We start from the raw sequence: 26,434 nt of genomic DNA, 5'->3' as shown, positions 1-26,434 counted from the left end.
GAGCTTTACTCTGTATCTAACTCCGTGTTGTACCTGTCCTGGGAGTGTTTGATGGGGACAGTGTAGAGGGAGCTTTACTCTGTATCTAACCCCGTGCTGTACCTGTCCTGGGAGTGTTTAACGGGGACAGTGTAGAGGGAGCTTTACTCTGTATCTAACCCCGTGCTGTACCTGTCCTGGGAGTGTTTAATGGGGACAGTGTAGAGGGAGCTTTACTCTGTATCTAACCCCGTGCTGTACCTGTCATGGGAGAGTTTGATGGGGACAGTGTAGAGGGAGCTTTACTCTGTATCTAACCCCATGCTGTACCTGTCCTGGGAGTGTTTGATGGGGACAGTGTAGAGGGAGCTTTACTCTGTATCTAACCCCGTGCTGTACCTGTCCTGGGAGTGTTTGATGGGGACAGTGCAGAGGGAGCTTTACTCTGTATCTAACCCCGTGCTGTACTTGTCCTGGGAGTGTTTGACGGAGACAGTTTAGAGGGAGCTTTACTCTGTATCTAATCCCGTGCTGTACCTGTCCTGGGAGTGTTTGACGGGGACAGTGTAGAGGGAGCTTTACTCTGTATCTAACCCCGTGCTGTACCTGTCCTGGGAGTGTTTGATGGGAACAGTGTAGAGGGAGCTTTACTCTGAATCTAACCCCGTGCTGTACCTGTCCTGGGAGTGTTTGATGGGGACAGTGTAGAGGGAGCTTTACTCTGTATCTAACCCCGTGCTGTGCCTGTCCTGGGAGTGTTTCATGGGAACAGTGTAGAGGGAGCTTGACTCTGTAACTAACCCCGTGCTGTACCTGTCCTGAAAGTGTTTGATGGGGACAGTGTAGAATGAGCTTTACTCTGTATCTAACCCCGTGCTGTACCTGTCCTGGGAGTGTTTGATGGGGACAGTGTAGAATGAACTTTACTCTGTATCTAACCCTGTGCTGTACCTGTCCTGGGAGTGTTTGATGGGGACAGTGTAGAATGAGCTTTACTCTGTATCTAACCCTGTGCTGTACCTGTCCTGGGAGTGTTTGATGGGGACAGTGTAGAATGAGCTTTACTCTGTATCTAACCCTGTGCTGCACCTGTCCTGGGAGTGTTTGATGGGGACAGTGTAGAGGGAGCTTTATTCTGTAAATAACCACGTGCTGTACCTGTCCTGCGAGTGTTTGATGGGGACAGTGTAGAGAATGCTTTACTCTGTATCTAACCCTGTGCTGTGCCTGTCCTGGGAGTGTTTCATGGGAACAGTGTAGAGGGAGCTTTACTCTGTATCTAACCCCGTGCTGTACCTGTCCTGGGAGTGTTTAACGGGGACAGTGTAGAGGGAGCTTTACTCTGTATCTAACCCCGTGCTGTACCTGTCCTGGGAGTGTTTAATGGGGACAGTGCAGAGGGAGCTTTACTCTGTATCTAACCCCGTGCTGTACCTGTCATGGGAGAGTTTGATGGGGACAGTGTAGAGGGAGCTTTACTCTGTATCTAACCCCATGCTGTACCTGTCCTGGGAGTGTTTGATGGGGACAGTGTAGAGGGAGCTTTACTCTGTATCTAACCCCGTGCTGTACCTGTCCTGGGAGTGTTTGATGGGGACAGTGCAGAGGGAGCTTTACTCTGTATCTAACCCCGTGCTGTACTTGTCCTGGGAGTGTTTGACGGAGACAGTTTAGAGGGAGCTTTACTCTGTATCTAATCCCGTGCTGTACCTGTCCTGGGAGTGTTTGACGGGGACAGTGTAGAGGGAGCTTTACTCTGTATCTAACCCCGTGCTGTACCTGTCCTGGGAGTGTTTGATGGGAACAGTGTAGAGGGAGCTTTACTCTGAATCTAACCCCGTGCTGTACCTGTCCTGGGAGTGTTTGATGGGGACAGTGTAGAGGGAGCTTTACTCTGTATCTAACCCCGTGCTGTGCCTGTCCTGGGAGTGTTTCATGGGAACAGTGTAGAGGGAGCTTGACTCTGTAACTAACCCCGTGCTGTACCTGTCCTGAAAGTGTTTGATGGGGACAGTGTAGAATGAGCTTTACTCTGTATCTAACCCCGTGCTGTACCTGTCCTGGGAGTGTTTGATGGGGACAGTGTAGAATGAGCTTTACTCTGTATCTAACCCTGTGCTGTACCTGTCCTGGGAGTGTTTGATGGGGACAGTGTAGAATGAGCTTTACTCTGTATCTAACCCTGTGCTGTACCTGTCCTGGGAGTGTTTGATGGGGACAGTGTAGAATGAGCTTTACTCTGTATCTAACCCTGTGCTGCACCTGTCCTGGGAGTGTTTGATGGGGACAGTGTAGAGGGAGCTTTATTCTGTAAATAACCACGTGCTGTACCTGTCCTGCGAGTGTTTGATGGGGACAGTGTAGAGAATGCTTTACTCTGTATCTAACCCCGTGCTGTGCCTGTCCTGGGAGTGTTTCATGGGAACAGTGTAGAGGGAGCTTTACTCTGTATCTAACCCCGTGTTGTACCTGTCCTGGGAGTGTTTCATGGGGACAGTGTAGAGGGAGCTTTACTCTGTATCTAACCCCGTGCTGTACCTGTCCTGGGAGTGTTTAATGGGGACAGTGTAGAGGGAGCTTTACTCTGTATCTAACCCCGTGCTGTACCTGTCCTGGGAGTGTTTAATGGGGACAGTGTAGAGGGAGCTTTACTCTGTATCTAACCCCGTGCTGTACCTGTCCTGGGAGTGTTTGATGGGGACAGTGTAGAGGGAGCTTTACTCTGTATCTAACCCCATGCTGTACCTGTCCTGGGAGTGTTTGATGGGGACAGTGTAGAGGGAGCTTTACTCTGTATCTAACCCCGTGCTGTACCTGTCCTGGGAGTGTTTGATGGGGACAGTGTAGAATGAGCTTTACTCTGTATCTAACCCCGTGCTGTACCTGTCCTGGGAGTGTTTGATGGGGATAGTGCTGAGGGAGCTTTACTCTGTATCTAACCCCGTGCTGTACTTGTCCTGGGAGTGTTTGACGGGGACAGTTTAGAGGGAGCTTTACTCTGTATCTAACCCCGTGTTGTACCTGTCCTGGGAGTGTTTGATGGGAACAGTGTAGAGGGAGCTTTACTCTGAATCTAACCCCGTGCTGTACCTGTCCTGGGAGTGTTTGATGGGGACAGTGTAGAGGGAGCTTTACTCTGTATCTAACCCCGTGCTGTGCCTGTCCTGGGAGTGTTTCATGGGAACAGTGTAGAGGGAGCTTTACTCTGTAACTAACCCAGTGCTGTACCTGTCCTGGGAGTGTTTGATGGGGACAGTGTAGAATGAGCTTTACTCTGTATCTAACCCCGTGCTGTACCTGTCAAAGAACAAAGAAATGTACAGCACAGGAACAGGCCCTTCGGCCCTCCAAGCCCGTGCCGACCATACTGCCCGACTAAACTACAATCTTCTACACTTCCTGGGTCCGTATCCTTCTATTCCCATCCTATTCATATATTTGTCAAGATGCCCCTTAAATGTCCCTATCGTCCCTGCTTCCACTACCTCCTCCGGTAGTGAGTTCCAGGCACCCACTAGCCTCTGCGTAAAAAACCTGCCTCGTCCATCTACTCTAAACCTTGCCCCTCTCACCTTAAACCTATGCCCCCTAGTAATTGACCCCTCTACCCTGGGGAAAAGCCGCTGACTATCCACTCTGTCTATGCCCCTCATAATTTTGTATACCTCTATCAGGTCGCCCCTCAACCTCCTTCGTTCCAGTGAGAACAAACCGAGTTTATTCATTCGCTCCTCATAGCTTATGCCCTCCATACCAGGCAACATTCTGGTAAATCTCTTCTGCACCCTCTCTAAAGCCTCCACATCCTTCTGGTAGTGTGGCGACCAGAATTGAACACTATACTCCAAGTGTGGCCTAACTAAGGTTCTATACAGCTGCAACATGACTTGCCAATTCTTATACTCAATGCCCCGGCCAATGAAGGCAAGCATGCCGTATGCCTTCTTGACTACCTTCTCCACCTGTATTGCCCCTTGCAATGACCTGTGGACCTGTACTCCTAGATCTCTTTGACTTTCAATACTCTTGAGGGTTCTACCATTCACTGTATATTCCCTACCTGCATTAGCCCTTCCAAAATGCATTACCTCACATTTGTCCGGATTAAACTCCATCTGCCATCTCTCCGCCCAAGTCTCCAGACAATCTAAATCCTGCTGTATCCTCAGACAGTCCTCATCGCTATCCGCAATTCCACCAACCTTTGTGTCGTCTGCAAACTTACTAATCAGACCAGTTACATTTTTCCTCCAAATCATTTATATATACTACAAAGAGCAAAGGTCCCAGCACTGATCCCTGTGGAACACCACTGGTCACAGCCCTCCAATTAGAAAAGCATCCCTCCATTGCTACCCTCTGCCTTCTATGGCCTAGCCAGTTCTGTATCCACCTTGCCAGTTCACCCCTGATCCCGTGTGACTTCACCTTTTGTACTAGTCTACCATGAGGGACCTTGTCAAAGGCCTTACTGAAGTCCATATAGACAACATCTACTGCCCTACCTGCATCAATCATCTTAGTGACCTCCTCGAAAAACTCTATCAAGTTAGTGAGACACGACCTCCCCTTCACAAAACCGTGCTGCCTCTCACTAATACGTCCATTTGCTTCCAAATGGGAGTAGATCCTGTCTCAAAGAATTCTCTCCAGTAATTTCCCTACCACTGAAGTAAGGCTCACCGGCCTGTAGTTCCCGGGATTATCCTTGCTACCCTTCTTAAACAGAGGAACAATATTGGCTATTCTCCAGTCCTCCGGGACATCCCCTGAAGACAGCGAGGATCCAAATATTTCTGTCAAGGCCTCAGCAATTTCCTCTCCAGCCTCCTTCAGTATTCTGGGGTAGATCCCATCAGGCCCTGGGGACTTATCTACCTTAATATTTTTTAAGACACCCAACACCTCGTCTTTTTCGATCACAATGTGACCCAGGCTATCTACACCCCCTTCTCCAGACTCAACATCTACCAATTCCTTCTCTTTGGTGAATACTGATGCAAAGTATTCATTTAGTACCTCGCCCATTTCCTCTGGCTCCACACATAGATTCCCTTGCCTATCCTTCAGTGGGCCAACCCTTTCCCTGGCTACCCTCTTGCTTTTTATGTACGTGTAAAAAGCCTTGGGATTTTCCTTAACCCTATTTGCCAATGACTTTTCGTGACCCCTTCTAGCCCTCCTGACTCCTTGCTTAAGTTCCTTCCTACTTTCCTTATATGCCACACAGGCTTCGTCTGTTCCCAGCCTTTTAGCCCTGACAAATGCCTCTTTTTTCTTTTTGACGAGGCCTACAATATCACTCGTCATCCAAGGTTCCCGAAAATTGCCGTATTTATCTTTCTTCCTCACAGGAACATGCCGGTCCTGTATTCCTTTCAACTGACACTTGAAAGCCTCCCACATGTCAGATGTTGATTTGCCCTCAAACATCCGCCCCCAATCTATGTTCTTCAGTTCCCGCCTAATATTGTTATAATTAGCCTTCCCCCAATTTAGCACATTCATCCTCGGACCACTCTTATCCTTGTCCACCAGTACTTTAAAACTTACTGAATTGTGGTCACTGTTACCGAAATGCTCCCCTACTGAAACATCTACCACCTGCCGGGCTCATTCCCCAATACCAGGTCCAGTACCGCCCCTTCCCTAGTTGGACTGTTTACATATTGTTTTAAGAAGCCCTCCTGGATGCTCCTTACAAACTCCGCCCCGTCTAAGCCCCTGGCACTAAGTGAGTCCCAGTCAATATTGGGGAAGTTGAAGTCTCCCATCACCACAACCCTGTTGTTTTTACTCTTTTCCAAAATCTGTCTACCTATCTGCTCCTCTATCTCCCGCTGGCTGTTGGGAGGCCTGTAGTATACCCCCAACATTCTGACTGCACCCTTCTTTTTCCTGATCTCTACCCATATAGCCTCACTGCCCTCTGAGGTGTCCTCTCGCAGTATAGCTGTGATATTCTCCCGAACAAGTAGCGCAACTCCGCCTCCCCTTTTACATCCCCCTCTATCCCGCCTGAAACATCTAAATCCTGGAACGTTTAGCTGCCAATCCTGCCCTTCCCTCAACCAGGTCTCTGTAATGGCAATAACATCATAGTTCCAAGTAGTAATCCAAGCTCTAAGTTCATCTGCCTTACCCGTAATGCTCCTTGCATTAAAACATATGCACTTCAGGCCACCAGACCCGCTGTGTTCAGCAACTTCTCCCCGTCTGCTCTGCCTCAGAGCCACACTGTCCTTATTCCCTAGTTCTCCCTCAATGCTCTCACCTTCTGACCTATTGCTCCCGTGCCCACCCCCCTGCCATACTAGTTTAAACCCTCCCGTGTGACACTAGCAAACCTCGCGGCCAGGATATTTATGCCTCTCCGGTTTAGATGCAACCCGTCCATCTTATACAGGTCACACCTGCCCCGGAAGAGCTCCCAGTGGTCCAGATAACGGAAACCCTCCCTCCTACACCAGCTGTTTAGCCACGTGCTTATCTGCTCTATCTTCCTATTTCTAGCCTCACTGGCACGTGGCACAGGGAGTAATCCCGAGATTACAACCCTCGAGGTCCTGTCTTTTAACTTTCTGCCTAGCTCCCTGAACTCCTGCTGCAGGACCTCATGCCCCTTCCTGCCTATGTCGTTAGTACCAATATGTACAACGACCTCTGCCTGTTTGCCCTCCCCCTTCAGGATTCCCTCTACCCGTTCGGAGACATCCTGGACCCTGGCACCAGGGAGGCAACATACCATCCTGGAGTCTCTTTCACGTCCACAGAAGCGCCTATCTGTGCCCCTGACTATAGAGTCTCCTGGGAGTGTTTGATGGGGACAGTGTAGAATGAGCTTTACTCTGTATCTAACCCTGTGCTGTACCTGTCCTGGGAGTGTTTGATGGGGACAGTGTAGAATGAGCTTTACTCTGTATCTAACCCTGTGCTGTACCTGTCCTGGGAGTGTTTGATGGGGACAGTGTAGAGGGAGCTTTACTCTGTATCTCACCCCGTGCTGTACCTGTCCTGGGAGTGTTTGTTGGGGACAGTGTAGAATGAGCATTACTCTGTATCTAACCCCGTGCTGTACCTGTCCTGGGAGTGTTTGATGGGGACAGTGTAGAATGAGCTTTACTCTGTATCTAACCCTGTGCTGCACCTGTCCTGGGAGTGTTTGATGGGGACAGTGTAGAGGGAGCTTTACTCTGTAACTAACCACGTGCTGTACCTGTCCTGCGAGTGTTTGATGGGGACAGTGTAGAGAGTGCTTTACTCTGTATCTAACCCCGTGCTGTGCCTGTCCTGGGAGTGTTTCATGGGAACAGTGTAGAGGGAGCTTTACTCTGTATCTAACCCCGTGCTGTGCCTGTCCTGGGAGTGTTTCATGGGAACAGTGTAGAGGGAGCTTTACTCTGTAACTAACCCCGTGCTGTACCTGTCCTGCGAGTGTTTGATGGGGACAGTGTAGAGGGAGCTTTACTCTGTATCTCACCCCGTGCTGTACCTGTCCTGGGAGTGTTTGATGGGGACAGTGTAGAATGAGCTTTACTCTGTATCTAACCCCGTGCTGTACCTGTCCTGGGAGTGTTTGATGGGGACAGTGTAGAGGGAGCTTTACTCTGTATCTAACCCCGTGCTGTACCTGTCCTGGGAGTGTTTGATGGGGACAGTGTAGAGGGAGCTTTACTCTGTATCTAACCCCGTGCTGTACCTGTCCTGGGAGTGTTAGATGGGGACAGTGTAGGGGAAGCTTTACTCTGTATCTAACCCTGTGCTGTAACTGTCCTGGGTGTGTTTGATGGGGACAGTGTAGAGGGAGCTTTACTCTGTATCTAACCCCGTGCTGTACCTGTCCTGGGAGTGTTTGATGGGGACAGTGTAGAGGGAGCTTTACTCTGTATCTAACCCCGTGCTGTACCTGTCCTGGGAGTGTTTGATGTCATTTTATGACAGAACCTATTTAAATTATTATCCAAGAATTGTTGCTGTTGGTGATTGAGGAGCCTAGCAATAGGCGGCTGAGGTTGTACATGAAGGCCCCTCGCCTGAGGTGTGGTGACCCTCATGTTAAATCACCAGCAGTCAGCTGTCAGAGGAGGGCAGCCGATCGTCCTCTGGGACTGTGGCAATATTTCCATATCATAGAATCCCTACAGAGCAGAATTAGGCCATTCGGCCCATCGAGCTAGCACCAATGAGCTATTGGGAAGGTTGAAATGGAAATGCTTTCGGTTCCAACTCCAAACTCCATTCTGCAGCTACCAATCCAGAGTTTTCACAACCTCAATATCTGACCCCGAGATGGTTTTTTAAAATCACATATCTGTACAAAGAACAAAGAAAAGTACAGCACAGGAACAGGCCCTTCGGCCCTCCAAGCCCGCACCGACCATGCTGCCCGACTAAACTACAATCTTCTACACTTCCTGGGTCCGTATCCCTCTATTCCCATCCTATTCATGTATTTGTCAAGATGCCCCTTAAACGTCACTATCGTCCCTGCTTCCACCACCTCCTCCGGTAGCGAGTTCCAGGCACCCACTACCCTCTGCGTAAAAAACTTGCCTCGTACATCTACTCTAAACCTTGCCCCTCTCACCTTAAACCTATGCCCCCTAGTAATTGACCCCTCTACCCTGGGGAAAAGCCTCCGATTATCCACTCTGTCTATGCCCCTCATAATTTTGTAGACCTCTATCAGGTCGCCGCTCAACCTCCGTTGTTCCAGTGAGAACAAACCGAATTTATTCAACCACTCCTCATAGCTAATGCCCTCCATACCAGGCAACATCCTGGTAAATCTCTTCTGCACCCTCTCTAAAGCCTCCACATCCTTCTGGTAGTGTGGCGACCAGAATTGAACACTATACTCCAAGTGTGGCCTAACTAAGGTTCTATACAACTACAACATGACTTGCCAATTCTTATACTCAATCCCCCTGCCAATGAAGGCAAGCATGCCGTATGCCTTATTGACTACCTTCTCCACCTGTGTTGCCCCTTTCAGTGACCTGTGGACTGTACACCTAGATCTCTTCGACTTTCAATACTCTTGAGGGTTCTACCATTCACTGTATATTCCCTACCTGCATTAGCCCTTCCAAAATGCATTACCTCACATTTGTCCGGATTAAACTCCATCTGCCATCTCTCCGCCCAAGTCTCCAGACAACCTAAATCCTGCTGTATCCTCCGACAGTCCTCATCGCTATCCGCAATTCCACCAACCTTTGTGTCGTCTGCAAACTTACTAATCAGACCAGTTACATTTTCCTCCAAATCATTTATATATACTACAAAGAGCAAAGGTCCCAGCACTGATCCCTGTGGAACACCACTGGTCACAGCCCTCCAATTAGAAAAGCACCCTTCCATTGCTACTCTCTGGCTTCTATGGCCTAGCCAGTTCTGAATCCACCTTGCCAGCTCACCCCTGATCCAGTGTGCCTTCACCTTTTGTACCAGTCTGCCATGATTCAGACTGCCTGTTTCCACCTCCATAACATCACCGTGCTCTGCCCTGTCCCAGGCTGCGTGCAGGCGACAGCCTCAGACTGCACACACCATGATTCCAATGCTTCCCATCCTGTTACCTTCTGTAAGCTCAATGTCACCCAGGAATCTCCTGCCCCATCCGAACTTACATCAATCACCCACATTCTCTCAAAGTTAGCAGCAGCGTCTCACAGAGGCTGGAAGTTGCTGAAAAGATAATGAGACGGTCCGTTCCAGCCTCACCCCTGTGATCATTGACCTAAACTTGGCTCCTCCCATCTGGCAACATGTTTATTTTCAAATTCTCATCCTTGATTTCAAATTGCTGTCTGTTCTTGCGCCCTCCTGATCTCTGTAACTTCCTCCAGTCCCTCAGCTCTCCCGAGCTCCTCTAACCCTGGCCTCTAGAACGTTCCCGATTCCCATCGCTCCACCATTGCCAGCCGTGCCTTCTACTGCCGGCACCACAGACTCTGGAATTCCTGCCCCAAACCTCGTCACCTTCCCGTCATTTAAAATGCTCCTAAAAACCTCCCCGTTTGACCGAGCTCCTGCTCATCTGCCCGAATATCTCCGTGTTTAGCTGGAATCTTGTTTTATAAATGATTCTGGAAGTACCATGCGAAATGGATTACATTGAAGGTGCTGTACGGATTCAGATGGTCGGTGCTGAGGTACTGGAGTTCCGGGTCTGTTGTATGTTCAGAAACAGGGAGAAATTTCACCAAAAGTGGAATGTCAAAGTGCTGTGTGGAGAGAGAGCGGGAAGTGTGTGTGTTTCCGGCAGAGTGGAGTGGGACACAGGCTGTTGGAAGACAGTTTCGAACAGCACTCTGCACTGCTGGAAAATATGTGTTCACAGCTCAGCATTCCAGTACGGACACCTGGTCTGCCTCACTCAGAGATTCCAAAGCTGCAAATCCATGGCCAGGTGTCCGACAGACATTTCGCAGATCCTGTCCCTGTCAGAAACGGCTGACGAATGATGCAGTCCCCATCAATGATTCACTCGCCTCCCACAACTGCCTCCATCTCCCTTAAGTGTCAGTCGCAACTCACTGCGAAGCACATGTCTCACGTTTGTGGCTTCAAATTTCACTGCAGACATTTGAGTCCATTATCCAGGAACTAGTCCAGTGAAATACGGAGGGAGTGCCGCACTGTCAGAGGGTCAGTACTGAGGGAGTGCCGCACTGTCAGAAGGTCAGTACTGAGGGAGTGCCGCACTGTCAGTGGGTCAGTACTGAGGGAGGGTCAGTACTGAGGGAGGGTCAGTACTGAGGGAGGGTCAGTACTGAGGGAGGGTCAGTACTGAGGGAGTGCCGCACTGTCAGAGGGTCAGTACTGAGGGAGTGCCGCACTGTCAGAGGGTCAGTACTGAGGGAGTGCCGCACTGTCAGAGGGTCAGTACTGAGGGAGTGCTGCACTGTCAGAAGGTCAGTACTGAGGGAGTGCCGCACTGTCAGAGAGTCAGTACTGAGGGAGTGCCGCACTGTCAGAGGGTCAGTACTGAGGGAGTGCCGCACTGTCAGAGGGTCAGTACTGAGGGAGTGCCGCACTGTCAGAGGGTCAGTACTGAGGGAGTGCCGCACTGTCAGAGGGTCAGTACTGAGGGAGTGCCGCACTGTCAGAGGGTCAGTACTGAGGGAGTGCTGCACTGTCAGAGGGTCAGTACTGAGGGAGTGCCGCACTGTCAGAGGGTCAGTACTGAGGGAGTGCCGCATTGTCAGAGGGTCAGTACTGAGGGAGTGCTGCACTGTCAGAGGGTCAGTACTGAGGGAGTGCTGCACTGTCAGAGGGTCAGTACTGAGGGAGTGCTGCACTGTCAGAGGGTCAGTACTGAGGGAGTGCCGCACTGTCAGAGGGTCAGTACTGAGGAAGTGCCGCACTGTCAGAGGGTCAGTACTGAGGGAGTGCTGCACTGTCAGAAGGTCAGTACTGAGGGAGTGCCGCACTGTCAGAGAGTCAGTACTGAGGGAGTGCCGCACTGTCAGAGGGTCAGTACTGAGGGAGTGCCGCACTGTCAGAGGGTCAGTACTGAGGGAGGGTCAGTACTGAGGGAGGGTCAGTACTGAGGGAGTGCCGCACTGTCAGAGGGTCAGTACTGAGGGAGTGCCGCACTGTCAGAGGGTCAGTACTGAGGGAGTGCCGCACTGTCAGAGGGTCAGTACTGAGGGAGTGCTGCACTGTCAGAAGGTCAGTACTGAGGGAGTGCCGCACTGTCAGAGAGTCAGTACTGAGGGAGTGCCGCACTGTCAGAGGGTCAGTACTGAGGGAGTGCCGCACTGTCAGAGGGTCAGTACTGAGGGAGTGCCGCACTGTCAGTGGGTCAGTACTGAGGGAGGGTCAGTACTGAGGGAGGGTCAGTACTGAGGGAGGGTCAGTACTGAGGGAGGGTCAGTACTGAGGGAGTGCCGCACTGTCAGAGGGTCAGTACTGAGGGAGTGCCGCACTGTCAGAGGGTCAGTACTGAGGGAGTGCCGCACTGTCAGAGGGTCAGTACTGAGGGAGTGCTGCACTGTCAGAAGGTCAGTACTGAGGGAGTGCCGCACTGTCAGAGAGTCAGTACTGAGGGAGTGCCGCACTGTCAGAGGGTCAGTACTGAGGGAGTGCCGCACTGTCAGAGGGTCAGTACTGAGGGAGTGCCGCACTGTCAGAGGGTCAGTACTGAGGGAGTGCCGCACTGTCAGAGGGTCAGTACTGAGGGAGTGCCGCACTGTCAGAGGGTCAGTACTGAGGGAGTGCTGCACTGTCAGAGGGTCAGTACTGAGGGAGTGCCGCACTGTCAGAGGGTCAGTACTGAGGGAGTGCCGCATTGTCAGAGGGTCAGTACTGAGGGAGTGCTGCACTGTCAGAGGGTCAGTACTGAGGGAGTGCTGCACTGTCAGAGGGTCAGTACTGAGGGAGTGCTGCACTGTCAGAGGGTCAGTACTGAGGGAGTGCCGCACTGTCAGAGGGTCAGTACTGAGGAAGTGCCGCACTGTCAGAGGGTCAGTACTGAGGGAGTGCTGCACTGTCAGAAGGTCAGTACTGAGGGAGTGCCGCACTGTCAGAGAGTCAGTACTGAGGGAGTGCCGCACTGTCAGAGGGTCAGTACTGAGGGAGTGCCGCACTGTCAGAGGGTCAGTACTGAGGGAGTGCCGCACTGTCAGAGGGTCAGTACTGAGGGAGTGCCGCACTGTCAGAGGGTCAGTACTGAGGGAGTGCCGCACTGTCAGAGGGTCAGTACTGAGGGAGTGCTGCACTGTCAGAGGGTCAGTACTGAGGGAGTGCCGCACTGTCAGAGGGTCAGTACTGAGGGAGTGCCGCATTGTCAGAGGGTCAGTACTGAGGGAGTGCTGCACTGTCAGAGGGTCAGTACTGAGGGAGTGCTGCACTGTCAGAAGGTCAGTACTGAGGGAGTGCCGCACTGTCAGAGAGTCAGTACTGAGGGAGTGCCGCATTGTCAGAGGGTCAGTACTGAGGGAGTGCTGCACTGTCAGAGGGTCAGTACTGAGGGAGTGCCGCACTGTCAGAGGGTCAGTACTGAGGGAGTGCTGCACTGTCAGAGGGTCAGTACTGAGGGAGTGCCGCACTGTCAGAGGGTCAGTACTGAGGGAGTGCCGCACTGTCAGAGGGTCAGTACTGAGGGAGTGCTGCACTGTCAGAAGGTCAGAGCTGACAGATTAACTTTAAATGATTCTATTTGTTGAGGATTGAGGAGATGACGTCAGCAGGATTTCCAGCCAGATTTAATTCTCGTGTCCAGATCACAATCAAAATGTGATTTGACGATTAATATCTGCTGGTCAGGGTCATGTCCAGGGAGTTGCTGAAGCTGCTGTTCAGATGAAATTGTTCAACAAACCCTCCCCCTTCCTGCCCCCCTCCCCTGCCACCCGCACCCCCTCCCCCTGCCCCCCGCACCCCCTCCCCCTGCCCCCCGCACCCCCTCCCTCTGCCCCCCGCACCCCCTCCCTGTGCCCCCCGCACCCCCTCCCCCACCCCCTCCCCCACCCCCTCCCCCGCCCCTGCCACTCACCTGTCACCCTGCCCCCCTCCAAATTCCCATCCGACCCCCCTGCCCTGCCCTCTGTCCCCCCTCCCCCCTCTGCCCCCCCTCCCCCTCCCCCTGCACCCCACGCCCCCTGCCCTCTGTCCCCCCTCCCCCAGCCCCCCATGCTCCCCTCCCCCTGCACCCCACGCCCCCTCCCCCCCATGCCCCCTTCCCCCTGCCCCCCACGCCCCCTCCCCCTGCCCCCTGCCCCCGTTCCACTGCCCCCCACCCCCCATGCCCCCTTCCCCATGCCCCCCACGCCCCCTCCCCCTGCCCCCTTCCCCATGCCCCCCACGCCCCCTCCCCCTGCCCCCGCCCCCGTTCCCCTGCCCCCCCACGCCCCCTCCCCCTGCCCCCGCCCCCGTTCCCCTGCCCCCCACACCCTTTCCCCCTGCCCCCCACACCCTTTCCCCCTGCCCCCCACACCCTTTCCCCCTGCCCCCCACACCCTTTCCCCCTGCCCCCCACACCCTTTCCCCCTGCCCCCCACACCCTTTCCCCCTGCCCTCAGTTCCCCCCCTGCCCCCTCCCCTGCCCCCTCCCCCTGCCCCCCACACCCTTTCCCCGTGCCCCCCTCCCCCTGCCCCCACACCCTTTCCCCTGCCCTCTTCCCCCCTCCCCTGCCCCCCATGCCCCCTCCCCCTGCCCCCTGCGGCCCTGCCCTCTGTCCCCCTCCCCCTGCCCTCCGCCCCCCCTCCCCCAGCGCCCCCCCCCCCCTCTCTTGTGGAGTCTGTGTGAGAAGCGGCGCTTTCCCAAGAATCCACCTTTCACCTAAATGTACATCAGCAACAAATTAAACACACATTTGTGTGATGGCATCACATCCACTGCGGCTCTCAGAGGCTGCGAGGTTCGTCACCATGGCAACCACTCCATAAAATGCAGCAGCCCCTGCAGTAAATTAGTCACTCGCCGGCCCAAAGCCCCCCTGGCCCTTCGCTCGTTACCCAAGCTGAGAGCCATTTCTTTATTAATTATTTCATGAATGTTCTGGATTGCCGCCTGTTCCTCATTACCCGCTGGCTGCAAGGCCGTGGAACTGCTCATCACTCAGACCTGCTCATTGTTCTGGGCTTCTCGCCAAACCCCACTGCTGTACTTTATCCATATTCCCCTGCTGACGTGGACTAGTCTCGGAGTGGGGGGGGGAGGGGGGTGGAGAGGGGAGAGTGTTGGGTTGCGGACTGGGGTGGGGTACACTGGTATCCTCTGCCAATAGGCCTCTTGCCTGCAGTTTTCATGTTCTGAATCCAGTTGATAAATGATACAGCGAAGAGGGAGCCCCTGGGTTTATCATTCATGTCCTGGCCCTTTCAGGAAACTATCCCGTTCCTGCGTAAGCTCATGAACGAGTCAGACTTTTGGGAACAAGATTTCAATTCAGGGCCCACACGGCCAATTGTTACACGGGTGGAACCTGCGTGTTTGAAACGTGCCCACAACAATGAGACAGAGTAATTAGAAAGTTTCTGCAGTAATTACTGCGAATAATTAATAAGAGATAGAGAATTGAGGAGCAGGACGGGCCATTTGGCCCATTGAACCTTGCCCGACTGACCTTTTCGTCCCTTAATCCTTGACCCCCTTGTCAATCTAAACACTGTCTAACTCAGCTTTCAATATATTCAATGACCCAGCATGCACTGCTCTCCTGCAACAAAAATTCCAAACACCAGCCACCCTCTGACAGTGCGGCACTCCCTCAGTACTGACCCTCTGACAGTGCGGCACTCCCTCAGTACTGACCCTCTGACAGTGCGGCACTCCCTCAGTACTGACCCTCTGACAGTGCGGCACTCCCTCAGTACTGACCCTCTGACAGTGCGGCACTCCCTCAGTACTGACCCTCTGACAGTGCGGCACTCCCTCAGTACTGACCCTCTGACAGTGCGGCACTCCCTCAGTACTGACCCTCTGACAGTGCGGCACTCCCTCAGTACTGACCCTCTGACAGTGCGACACTCCCTCAGTACTGACCCTCTGACAGTGCAGAACTCCCTCAGTACTGACCCTCTGACAGTGCAGCACTCCCTCAGTACTGACCCTCTGACAGTGCAGCACTCCCTCAGTACTGACCCTCTGACAGTGCGGCGCTCCCTCAGTACTGACCCTCTGACAGTGCGGCAGTCCCTCAGTACTGACCCTCTGACAGTGCGGCACGCCCTCAGTACTGACCCTCTGACAGTGCATCACTCCCTCAGTACTGACCCTCTGACAGTGCGGCACTCCCTCAGTACTGACCCTCTGACAGTGCGGCACGCCCTCAGTACTGACCCTCTGACAGTGCATCACTCCCTCAGTACTGACCCTCTGACAGTGCGGCACTCCCTCAGTACTGACCCTCTGACAGTGCAGCTCTCCCTCAGTACTGACCCTCTGACAGTGCAGCACTCCCTCAGTACTGACCCTCTGACAGTGCGGCACTCCCTCTGTACTGACCCTCTGACAGTGCGGCACTCCCGAAGTTCTGACCCTCTGACAGTGCAGCGCTCCCTCAGTACTGACCCTCTGACAGTGCGGCACTCCCTCAGTACTGACCCTCTGACAGTGCGGCACTCCCTCAGTACTGACCCTCTGACAGTGCAGCACTCCCTCAGTACTGACCCTCTGACAGTGCGGCACTCCCTCAGTACTGACCCTCTGACAGGGCAGCACTCCCTCAGTACTGACCCTCTGACAGTGCGGCACTCCCTCAGTACTGACCCTCTGACAGTGCGGCACTCCCTCAGTACTGACCCTCTGACAGTGCGGCACTCCCTCAGTACTGGCCCTCTGACAGTGCGGCACTCCCTCAGTACTGACCCTCTGACAGTGCAGCACTCCCTCAGTACTGACCCTCTGACAGTGCGGCACTCCCTCAGTACTGACCCTCTGACAGTGCGGCACTCCCTCAGTACTGACCCTCTGACAGTGCGGCGCTCCCTCAGTACTGACCCTCTGACAGTGCGGCACTCCCTCAGTACTGACCCTCTGACAGTGCGGCACTCCCTCAGTACTGACCCTCTGACAGTGCAGCACTCCCTCAGTACTGACCCTCTGACAGTGCGGCACTCCCTCAGTACTGACCCTCTGACAGGGCAGCACTCCCTCAGTACTGACCCTCTGACAGTGCGGCACTCCCTCAGTACTGACCCTCTGACAGTGCGGCACTCCCTCAGTACTGACCCTCTGACAGTGCGGCACTCCCTCAGTACTGGCCCTCTGACAGTGCGGCACTCCCTCAGTACTGACCCTCTGACAGTGCAGCACTCCCTCAGTACTGACCCTCTGACAGTGCGGCACTCCCTCAGTACTGACCCTCTGACAGTGCGGCACTCCCTCAGTACTGGCCCTCTGACAGTGCGGCACTCCCTCAGTACTGACCCTCTGACAGTGCGGCACTCCCTCAGTACTGGCCCTCTGACAGTGCGGCACTCCCTCAGTACTGACCCTCTGACAGTGCGGCACTCCCTCAGTACTGACCCTTGGACAGTGCAGCACTCCCTCAGTACTGACCCTCTGACAGTGCAGCACTCCCTCAGTACTGACCCCCTGACAGTGCAGCACTCCCTCAGTACTGACCCCCTGACAGTGCAGCACTCCCTCAGTACTGACCCCCTGACAGTGCAGCTATCCCTCAGTACTGACCCCCTGACAGTGCAGCACTCCCTCAGTACTGACCCCCTGACAGTGCAGCACTCCCTCAGTACTGAACCCCTGACAGTGCAGCACTCCCTCAGTACTGACCCCCTGACTGTGCAGCACTCCCTCAGTACTGACCCTCTGACAGTGCAGCACTCCCTCAGTACTGACCCTCTGACAGTGCAGCACTCCCTCAGTACTGAACCCCTGACAGTGCAGCACTCCCTCAGTACTGACCCTCTGACAGTGCGGCACTCCCTCAGTACTGAACCCCTGACAGTGCAGCACTCCCTCAGTACTGACCCTCTGACAGTGCAGCACTCCCTCAGTACTGACCCTCTGACAGTGCGGCACTCCCTCAGTACTGACCCTCAGACAGTGCAGCTCCCCCTCAGTACTGACCCTCTGACAGTGCAGCACTCCCTCAGTACTGACCCTCTGACAGTGCAGCACTCCCTCAGTACTGACCCTCTGACGCTGCTGTTCAAACTGCACTTGGCCACAACTCACACCAAAATAAACGGTTTGATCCTCTCTCTCTCTCTCTCTGTCTCTGGTTCTTTTTGCCAATCACGTTGCAGAGTTGGGATTGGGAGGGAGCTGCCAGTTCTGTGGGAGCAGGGTCTGGGTCATCGCGCGCACTGATTGGACAGGGCTGCAGGAGCCGAGAACTGACCCTGCGGATTGGGCCAAGGTTTGGCAATCCCTCCGGACTCCCCAGGAATCTCCCGGATTGGCATGTTTATCTCATGATCACCACTGGGAAAACCAGGAGAACATTGTGGACAGTCAACAGAATCATTTCAGCACCTCCCTGTCTGTCAGTGAGACGATGATTGGGGCTGAGAAAGGAACAAAATGTTTTTATTCCAGAATCATCTTGTGAAACAAGAGCGAGCAGTTCCAGCTCCCCAGTCGGCTGCAGGGTGTCCGGCCGTGAGGGCAGCAGACGTGTTGAGGTGCCCATGGTTGGTGCGTGGGGCGCGGCACGGGAGAGGTCAACTCCAGGGTTGATCCTGGTCCGAGGTGGGAACGGCTGTGTTGGGAGGGATGGATTGGGATGGCACACTCTGGGATAGGGATTCACACACCAAAGACCGAGACCAATATTCCGCCTCGAGCCCTCAGCAAGTCCTCAAGTTTATTTTCCTGCTCGATTTCATCGCAGAGACCCAGCCAGACAACTTATGTTTGGCAAGAAGTCTCTCTGCAGCTTTGGCTGACTTTACTGAAACAATAATGTACAGTTCAGCATGTCCAACCAAAATATAATCCTTTCGGGAATGTAACAAAACAGAAAACTCACAAGTTCCATGCTCCATTAGGTATCTGTAACGGACATTAAACACACTCAGAATGACAATGGATTCAATCTCTTCTCATTCTTTAGTTTTAGTTCAATAATGTTCTTGTGAACTTCATGTTCTTTTAATGGTTGAAAAAGAGATCACGTCCCTTCAAGACATCGAACGCTCCCGGGACAGGTACAGCCGGGGTCTTTTATTTTAAATGGTGAATATTGAAAATGCATTGACAGCGATTATCAGGACATGTTCGTGACTGTGTGAAACATCGGGTCTTATCCCCTCTGCCTCGTGCGAGGGCGTTTGTTGGAAGTTGCAGCCAACACATCGCTAAGCTGGGAGGTTTGGGAGACTCCCTAAGGATTTCTGGGTGTGAATGTGTTCACGGGAATGGGTGAACAGATAGAAATGCGAGAATGGGCAACGAGTGACAACGTGAATCAGTACGTGACCGTGAATAGGGCTGAATGTGTGTATGTGAGTATATGTGTGACTGTGCGTGGGTGCTGTAAGTGCTGTATGGGTGCTGCGTGGGTGCCGTGTGGGTGCTGCATAGGTGCTGTAGGTGCAGTGTGGGTGCTGTAGGTGCTGTAGGTGCAGTGTGGGTGCTGTAGGTGCAGTGTGGGTGCTGTAGGTGCAGTGTGGGTGCTGTAGGTGCAGTGTGGGTGCTGTAGGTGCAGTGTGGGTGCTGTAGGTGCAGTGTGGGTGCTGTAGGTGCTGTGTGGGTGCTGTAGGTGCTGTGTGGGTGCTGTAGGCGCTGTGTGGGTGCTGCGTGAGTGCTGTAGGTGCAGCGTGGGTGATGTAGGTGCAGCGTGGGTGATGTAGGTGCTGTGTGGGTGCTGTAGGTGCTGTGTGGGTGCTGTAGGTGCAGTGTGGGTGCTGCGTGAGTGTTGTAGGTGCTGTGTGGGTGCTGTAGGCGCTGTGTGGGTGCTGTAGGTGCTGTGTGGGTGCTGTAGGTGCTGTGTGGGTGCTGTAGGTGCTGTGTGGGTGCTGCGCGGGTGCTGTAGGTGCTGTGTGGGTGCTGTAGGTGCTGTGTGGGTGCAGTGTGGGTGCTGTAGGTGCTGTGTGGGTGCTGCGTGAGTGCTGTAGGTGCAGTGTGGGTGATGTATGTGCTGTGTGGGTGCTGTAGGTGCTGTGTGGGTGCTGTAGGTGCAGTGTGGGTGCTGCGTGAGTGTTGTAGGTGCTGTGTGGGTGCTGTAGGCGCTGTGTGGGTGCTGTAGGTGCAGTGTGGGTGCTGCGTGAGTGCTGTAGGTGCAGTGTGGGTGCTGTAGGTGCAGTGTAGGTGCTGTGTAGGTGCTGTAGGTGCTGTAGGTGCTGTGTGGGTGCTGTAGGTGCAGTGTGGGTGCTGTAGGTGCTGTGTGGGTGCTGTAGGTGCTGTGTGGGTGCTGTAGGTGCTGTGTGGGTGCTGCGCGGGTGCTGTAGGTGCTGTGTGGGTGCTGTAGGTGCTGTGTGGGTGCAGTGTGGGTGCTGTAGGTGCTGTGTGGGTGCTGTAGGCGCTGTGTGGGTGCTGTAGGTGCAGTGTGGGTGCTGTAGGTGCAGTGTGGGTGCTGCGTGAGTGCTGTAGGTGCAGTGTGGGTGCTGTAGGTGCTGTGTGGGTGTTGTAGGTGCTGTGTGGGTGCTGTAGGTGCAGTGTGGGTGCTGTAGGTGCAGTGTGGGTGCTGCGTGGCAATGCATGTTGGGGCACCCATGATACCTGAGTGAGTGTGTGAGGCTCTGAACATCTACACAACTGAGTTGAATATGTTGGCTGGTGTCAAGTTAGGATGTACCAAGTTTTCACACGGGGTGAGGACAATTAGACCTGTGTTTCTCAGACTTTGGCCTTCGTTCAATTCTGTCCACAGGTGGAAATTCTCAGCCAAGGTTACTTTCCCAAATATTCATTACTCAAACTGAAGGGACTGTTTTCCTCTTACAAGGTTTACACAGAAACCCACATCAACCAATCGTTTTGCCAACATTAAAACCGGATTCTGGTCGTTTCCAGATTCAAAAACAACCACTTTGAAAAAATAACAAAGCTCTCAAATGCGACAGGATTTTTAATCAGCTGGACTTGGGTTCGTCACGTGGCGTTTCCAAACTAAAGCCTCTTGCAGCTGAACCTTCCCCTTCCATCTCTCCCTCGCTGCCTCTTCACATTCCATCCCTCACCTGCCCCACCTCAACTCCTCATCCTCTCTGTTCCCTCTCCCACTTTCCCTCCTCCCTCTCCTAGTCTCTCAATGTCAGAAGAGACAGGAGCAAAACTAGGCCATTCAGCCCCTCCAGTCAGCTCCGCCTTTCAGCAAAACCATGGCCAATCAGATTGTGGTCTCAATTTGTTCCTGTCTGTCCCCCAGAATCTACGACCCAAAATTGATCAAAAATCAAACTCAGAATTGACGATGGCCAGTGACCCAGCCTCCACGACTCTCCGGGAAAGAAAATTCCAAAGACCAACAATCCTCGAGAGAAGAAATTCCTCCTCATCTCGGTCTTCAATGAGAGACCCCATTATTCTGAAAATGTGCCCCGAGTTGTAGATTTCCCCCTCGAGGGGAAACATCCTCCCAGCATCCACCCTGCCAAATTCCTTATCTTTCAACAAGATCACCTCTTTCTTCCAAACTCCAGTGAGTATCGACCCAACCTGCTCAATCTTTCCTCATCCGACAAACCCCTTGATCCCAGGAACCAGCCGGGTGAACCTTCACTGAACCGTCTCCAATGAAGTTATATCCCTGAGCCCAGGACTCCAGCTCCCAACACCCTGTAGAGTTGGGGCAAGACTTTGCTCCTTTTACACTCCATTCCCACTGCAATAATGGCCAACAATCCACTTGCCTTCCACATTAATTGCACCTGCAGACGAACCTTTTGTGATTGATGTACAAGGATACCCAGATTGCACCCTCTGTCACATCCTGTACTCTTTCTCGACTTAAATATTATGCCACTTTGAAAGTTTTAAATAACTTGCTGCTTTTCCATTCTTCCTGCCAAAGTGGATAGGTTCCTACTTCCCCACATGATCCTCCTGTCAGTTTTTGCTCACTCACTCCACCCAGTCTACATCCCTTTACAGACTCTTTGTATCCTCCACACAACTTACTTTCTCACCGACCTTTGTGTCATGGGCAGATTCAGCTCCAATACAGTTGGTCCCTTCATCCAAGTCACTAGTATATATTGTAAATATCTAAGGTTCCAGCACTGAACCCTGTGACACTCCACTAGTTACGTTTGCCAACTGAAAATGACCTATTTATCCTCTTTAATCTCTGTTTTCTGATAGTTAGCCAGTCCTCTATCCACACTGATATCTTATCCTCAATACCATGAGCTCTTATCTGTAATAACCTGTTGTGTGACACCTTATCGCATGCTTGTTGGAGATCCAAGCCCACTACATCTACAGGTTCTCCTTTATCCACGTTGCTTGTTACTTCCTCAAAACACTCTAATAAATTAGTCAAACACCATTTCCCTTTCACAAAACCATGTTAACTCTGCCTGATAGAATTGTGATTTTCTAAATGTCCTTCCTTAATAATGGATTCTCGCATTTTGGCAAGGGCACATGTTAGGCTAACTGGCCTATAGTTTCCTGCCCTCTGTCTCCCTCCTGTATTAAATTGTTGTGTCAATTTGTGGTTTTCCAATCTGCTCAGAACTTTCCAGAATCTAGGGAGTTTGGGAAAATCTAGTACCGAATCATCATTGGGTGGGAGTTTCCAGCCGTGCCCGCCCGGCGACCGGAGAATCCCACCCGAGGTCATCTTGCGGTGTACGGGGAGGAAGAATCCAGCCCCTTATCTCTGCAGCTACTTGGTTTAAGGCCTTAGGATGCAGCCCACCATGTTCAACAGACTTGTTAGCCAGTGACAGCGATTGTTTTCAGCTGCCTCCCTCATGCCCCTTGATTTCCTCCTATCCTTGGGCTACTTTTTATATTTTTTACCTGTTCAAAATAATTGTTCAAATTCCTTCTGTTTTCTTGTTTCAGATTATTAATTCCCCAGTTTCGCCCTCCAAGAGAGCACTGTTCACTTTAGCTACTCTCTTACTTTTTATATATTCTGGGAAGCTCTTACATTCTGTTTTCTATTCATTGCTGCTTTACTCACATTCTATTTCTCTGTTTTTAAGCCATTCTTTGTTTGTTTCTTGGCTACTAGTCTTTGCAGGATTGCACACTTCTTCCTCTCTATTTGATACCGTCCTTAACTGTCTTAGTTGGCCAACGATAGTGCATCATTCTGATAGGGTGGGGTCGTCCAGCCCCCCCATCCCCCGACACTGGAAATTTCTGCTCTCGGTCAGCTGACCTTTCAATGGTCCGTCAAATTGTCCATCCCGCCGGCGAAGATTCCCACGATGGGTGGGGACCAAACAATTTACCCCATAGAAACTTTCTTGATCAGTGAAATATATCGTTGTTGACTTGTGAAATATCTCCTTAAATATCTACCACTGCTTAAAGTCATTCAAAGGTTACAGTACGAGACCATTCGGCCCATCGAGTCGGCACTGCCTCTGCAAAGGAGCACTTTGCCTCGTGTGATTCCCTCACCTTTCCCGATAGCTCTAAACATTCTTCCTTCAGGGATAACATCCAATTCCCTCTGGAACACCACATCTGGAGTATTGTGCACAGTTTTGGTCCCGTTATTTGAGGAAAGATGTAGTGACATTGGAGGCAGTTCAGAGGAGGGTCACTGGATTGATTCCAGTGACGAGGGGTTTGTCGTACCAGGAGAGATTGAGCAGTTTAGGCCGATACACTCCAGAGTTTAGAAGAATGAGGGGAGATCTAATTGAGGTGTACACGATGCTAAAAGGTCTGGATAAAGTAGACGTGGAGCTGATGCTGCCTCTTGTGGGGCTTTCTAAAACCAGAGGTCATAGTCTCAGGATAAGGGGGAGCAAATTTAAAAAAGATTTGAGGAGAAACTTTATCCCAAAGGGTCGTGAATCTGTGGAATTTGCTACCCCAGAGTGCGGTGGATGCTGGGACAGTGAGTAAATCTAAGGAGGAGTTAGACAGATTTTTAATTAGTAATGGAGTGAAGGGTTATGGAGAACGGGCAGGGCGGTGGAGTTGAGGCCAGGATGAGAGCAGTCACAATCGCATTGAACGGTGGAGCAGGCTCGAGAGGCTAAACTGCCGACTCCTGCTCCTCGTTCTTATGTTCTAAGAAAGAATTATTCTGTCTAATTCCATCTTCCAGCTCTTGGTTTTACTGCCCTGTAGGTAACAGCACCTCAAACACAAGTCTGGTGTTCTTGATTAATCAGGAGATTTCTTGATTAATCAGGGGGTCACGGGTTACAGAGAGAAGGCAGGAGAATGGGAATGAGGAGAATATCAATCATGATCAAATGCCGGAGCAGAATTGATGGGCCGAATGGCATTATTCCGCTTCTATCTTATGGTCAGCCTTCCCTTCTCCAAGGAGAGCAGTTCCTTTCTTTCCAATCTACCCACATAAGTGAAGTTCCTCATCCCTGGAACCATTCTTATGAATCTTTTCTGCTGTCTCTCCAATGTCTTCACATCTTTCCCAATGTGTGGTGCCCAGAACTGGGCACAATGCTCCAGCTGAGGCTGAAGCCAGTGTTTTATCCAAGTTCAACCCAACCTCCTTGCTCTCGTACTCGGTGCCCCCATTAATAAAACCCAGGATACTGTATGCTTTATTAACTGCTCACTCAACCTGTCCTGCCAACTTCACTGACTTCTGTACATAAACACCCAGGTCCCTCTTATCCTGCACCAGATGTAGATCTATACCCTTTATTTTATATTGTCTCTGCACATCCGACCAAAATTCCTCGCTTCACATCTCTTTGCATTGAATTTGATCTGCCAGCTGTCTGCCCATCCCACCAACCTGTCCCTTTGAAACTCTACACTCTCCTCCTCCCAGTTCACAATACTTCTGAGTTTTGTTGCAGCCACAAATATTGAATTTGTGCTCTGTACACAAAGGTCTAGCTGATTAACATATACATCTGGAACCACAGCTGGGGAATTCCTGGGCAGCACGGCGGCACAGTGGTTAGCACTGTGGCTTCACAGCGCCAGGGTCCCGGGTTCGATTCCCCGCTGGGTCACTGTCTGTGCGGAGTCGGCACGTTCTCCCAGTGTCTGCGTGGGTTTCCTCCGGGTGTTCCGGTTTCCTCCCATAGTCCAAAGACGTGCGGGTTAGGTGGATTGGCCGTGATAAATTGCCCTTAGGTGGGGCTACTGGGTTATGGGGATAGGGTGGAGGCATGGGTTTGGTTAGGGTGCTCTTTCCAAGGGCCGGTGCAGACTCGATGGGCTGAATGGCCTCCTTCTGCACTGTAAATTCTAAATTCTAAGAAATCTTCCCTCAGCCCCAAAAAACGTCCATTAGCCGCGACTCTCTTATTTTCTGCCACTCAGACAATTTCGTGTCCATGTCTCTCCTGCCCCTTTTATTCCATGAGCTCTAACTTTGCTTGAAAGTCTGTTGTGTGGCCTTTATCAAATGCCTTTTTAATGTTCATGTACGCCACATCAATAGCAATACTCTCATCAACACTCCGTGTATCAACTGTCTTACCTTTTAACCAACCTTTATAGCGAACACTCTCTTCCTATCCTTGTACCTTTGAGGCAGTAGCATAGTGGTATTGTCACTGGACTAGTAATGCAGAGACCAGGAGAAGACGTGCTGTTAGAAAATTTGGACATTCGGAGTTCTCCCTCTGTGTACCCGAATAGGTGCCAGAATGTGGCGACTAGGGGCTTTTCATGGTAACTTCATTGCAGTGTTAATGTAAGCCTGCTTGTGACAATAAAGATTATTTTTAAAAAATCTGGGGACCCGGGTTCAAATCTGGAATTAAAACTCTAATGATGACCATGAAACCATTGGTGATTGTCCGTCATTGTTACCTCGTCTAACATACATGGATGTATACATACTTCCACAGCAATGTGGTTGATTCTCAAATGCTCTCTGAAATGAAGGGCAGCTCGGGATGGGAAATAAATGCTGGCCCACCCAGCAATGCCTACATCCCCCCAAAAATCTAGTATTTTAAAAATCTTTTATTTAAGACACTAGTTTTACACTCGAGTTTATCACCCTCAAACTGAATGTGAAATTCTATCATGTTCTGATCACTCTTGCCTGGACAATCCTTTACTATCAGATAATTAATTAATTCTATTATGCATTACCAGGTCTAAAATAGCGTGCTCCATGGATTTTCCTAGAATGCATTGTTCTCAGGAACTGTCCCAAATGCGTTCGATGAAGTAATCCTCAAGGCTAATGTTTCCACTTTAGTTCATCCAATTTATATGAAGATTAAAATCGCTCAGAATTCTTGCAGTTCCTTTCTTAAAAGCCCCTTTTATTTATTGGCGTGTACAGTACTGAACAATGTAGCTACTGGTAGGGGCCTATAAACTACTCCCACCGGTCACTTCTTTCATTTGCTATTTTTGATCCTCATCTAAACAGATTTGACATCTTGATATTCTGAGCCAGGATCATTTCTCACTATGATAATAATGATAATAATCTTTTATTGTCACAAGTATGAAGTCACTGTGAAAAGCCCCTCGAGTTCACATTCCAGCGCCTGGTCGGGGAGGCTGGTACGGGAGTTGAACCCGCGCTGCTGGGCTTGCTCTGCATCACAAACCAGCTGTCTCGCCCACTGAGCTAAACCAGCCAGTTGTTGGATGTAACAACAACAGAATTTATCAAAGCTACTGTAGCTCCTTTCCTTCTTTACTATTATTCCAAAATGAAAATGTCTAATATCCTTAAATATTCAGTTCCTAGCCTTGCTCACTTTGCAACCATGGGCGGGATTCTTCCGTAATCGGCGGGATGGGCAACTCCGGCGGGAGGGAGTGGCGGGAACCACTCCGGCGTCGGGTCGCCCCAAAGGTGCGGAATCCTCGGCACCTTCTGGGCTAGGCCCGCCCCGGAGTGGCTGCCGTCCCGCCGGCCGGGGCCAGATCCCCCCCATGCCCCCCGGAGCC

At 51.8% G+C, this 26,434-nt stretch overlaps 1 protein-coding gene across 1 annotated transcript in view; it reads right to left on the bottom strand.

The window, feature by feature from the left end:
- LOC140398875 (collagen alpha-1(V) chain-like) overlaps positions 1-26,434 on the bottom strand; it is a 205,606-nt gene that overhangs the window by 80,019 nt on the left and 99,153 nt on the right. The gene's annotated exons all lie outside the window — the stretch shown is intronic.

The sequence above is a fragment of the Scyliorhinus torazame genome, chromosome 22, assembly GCF_047496885.1.
Source record: "Scyliorhinus torazame isolate Kashiwa2021f chromosome 22, sScyTor2.1, whole genome shotgun sequence".
Classification (NCBI taxonomy): domain Eukaryota; kingdom Metazoa; phylum Chordata; class Chondrichthyes; order Carcharhiniformes; family Scyliorhinidae; genus Scyliorhinus; species Scyliorhinus torazame.
This window is presented reverse-complemented; position numbering and strand designations above follow the sequence as displayed.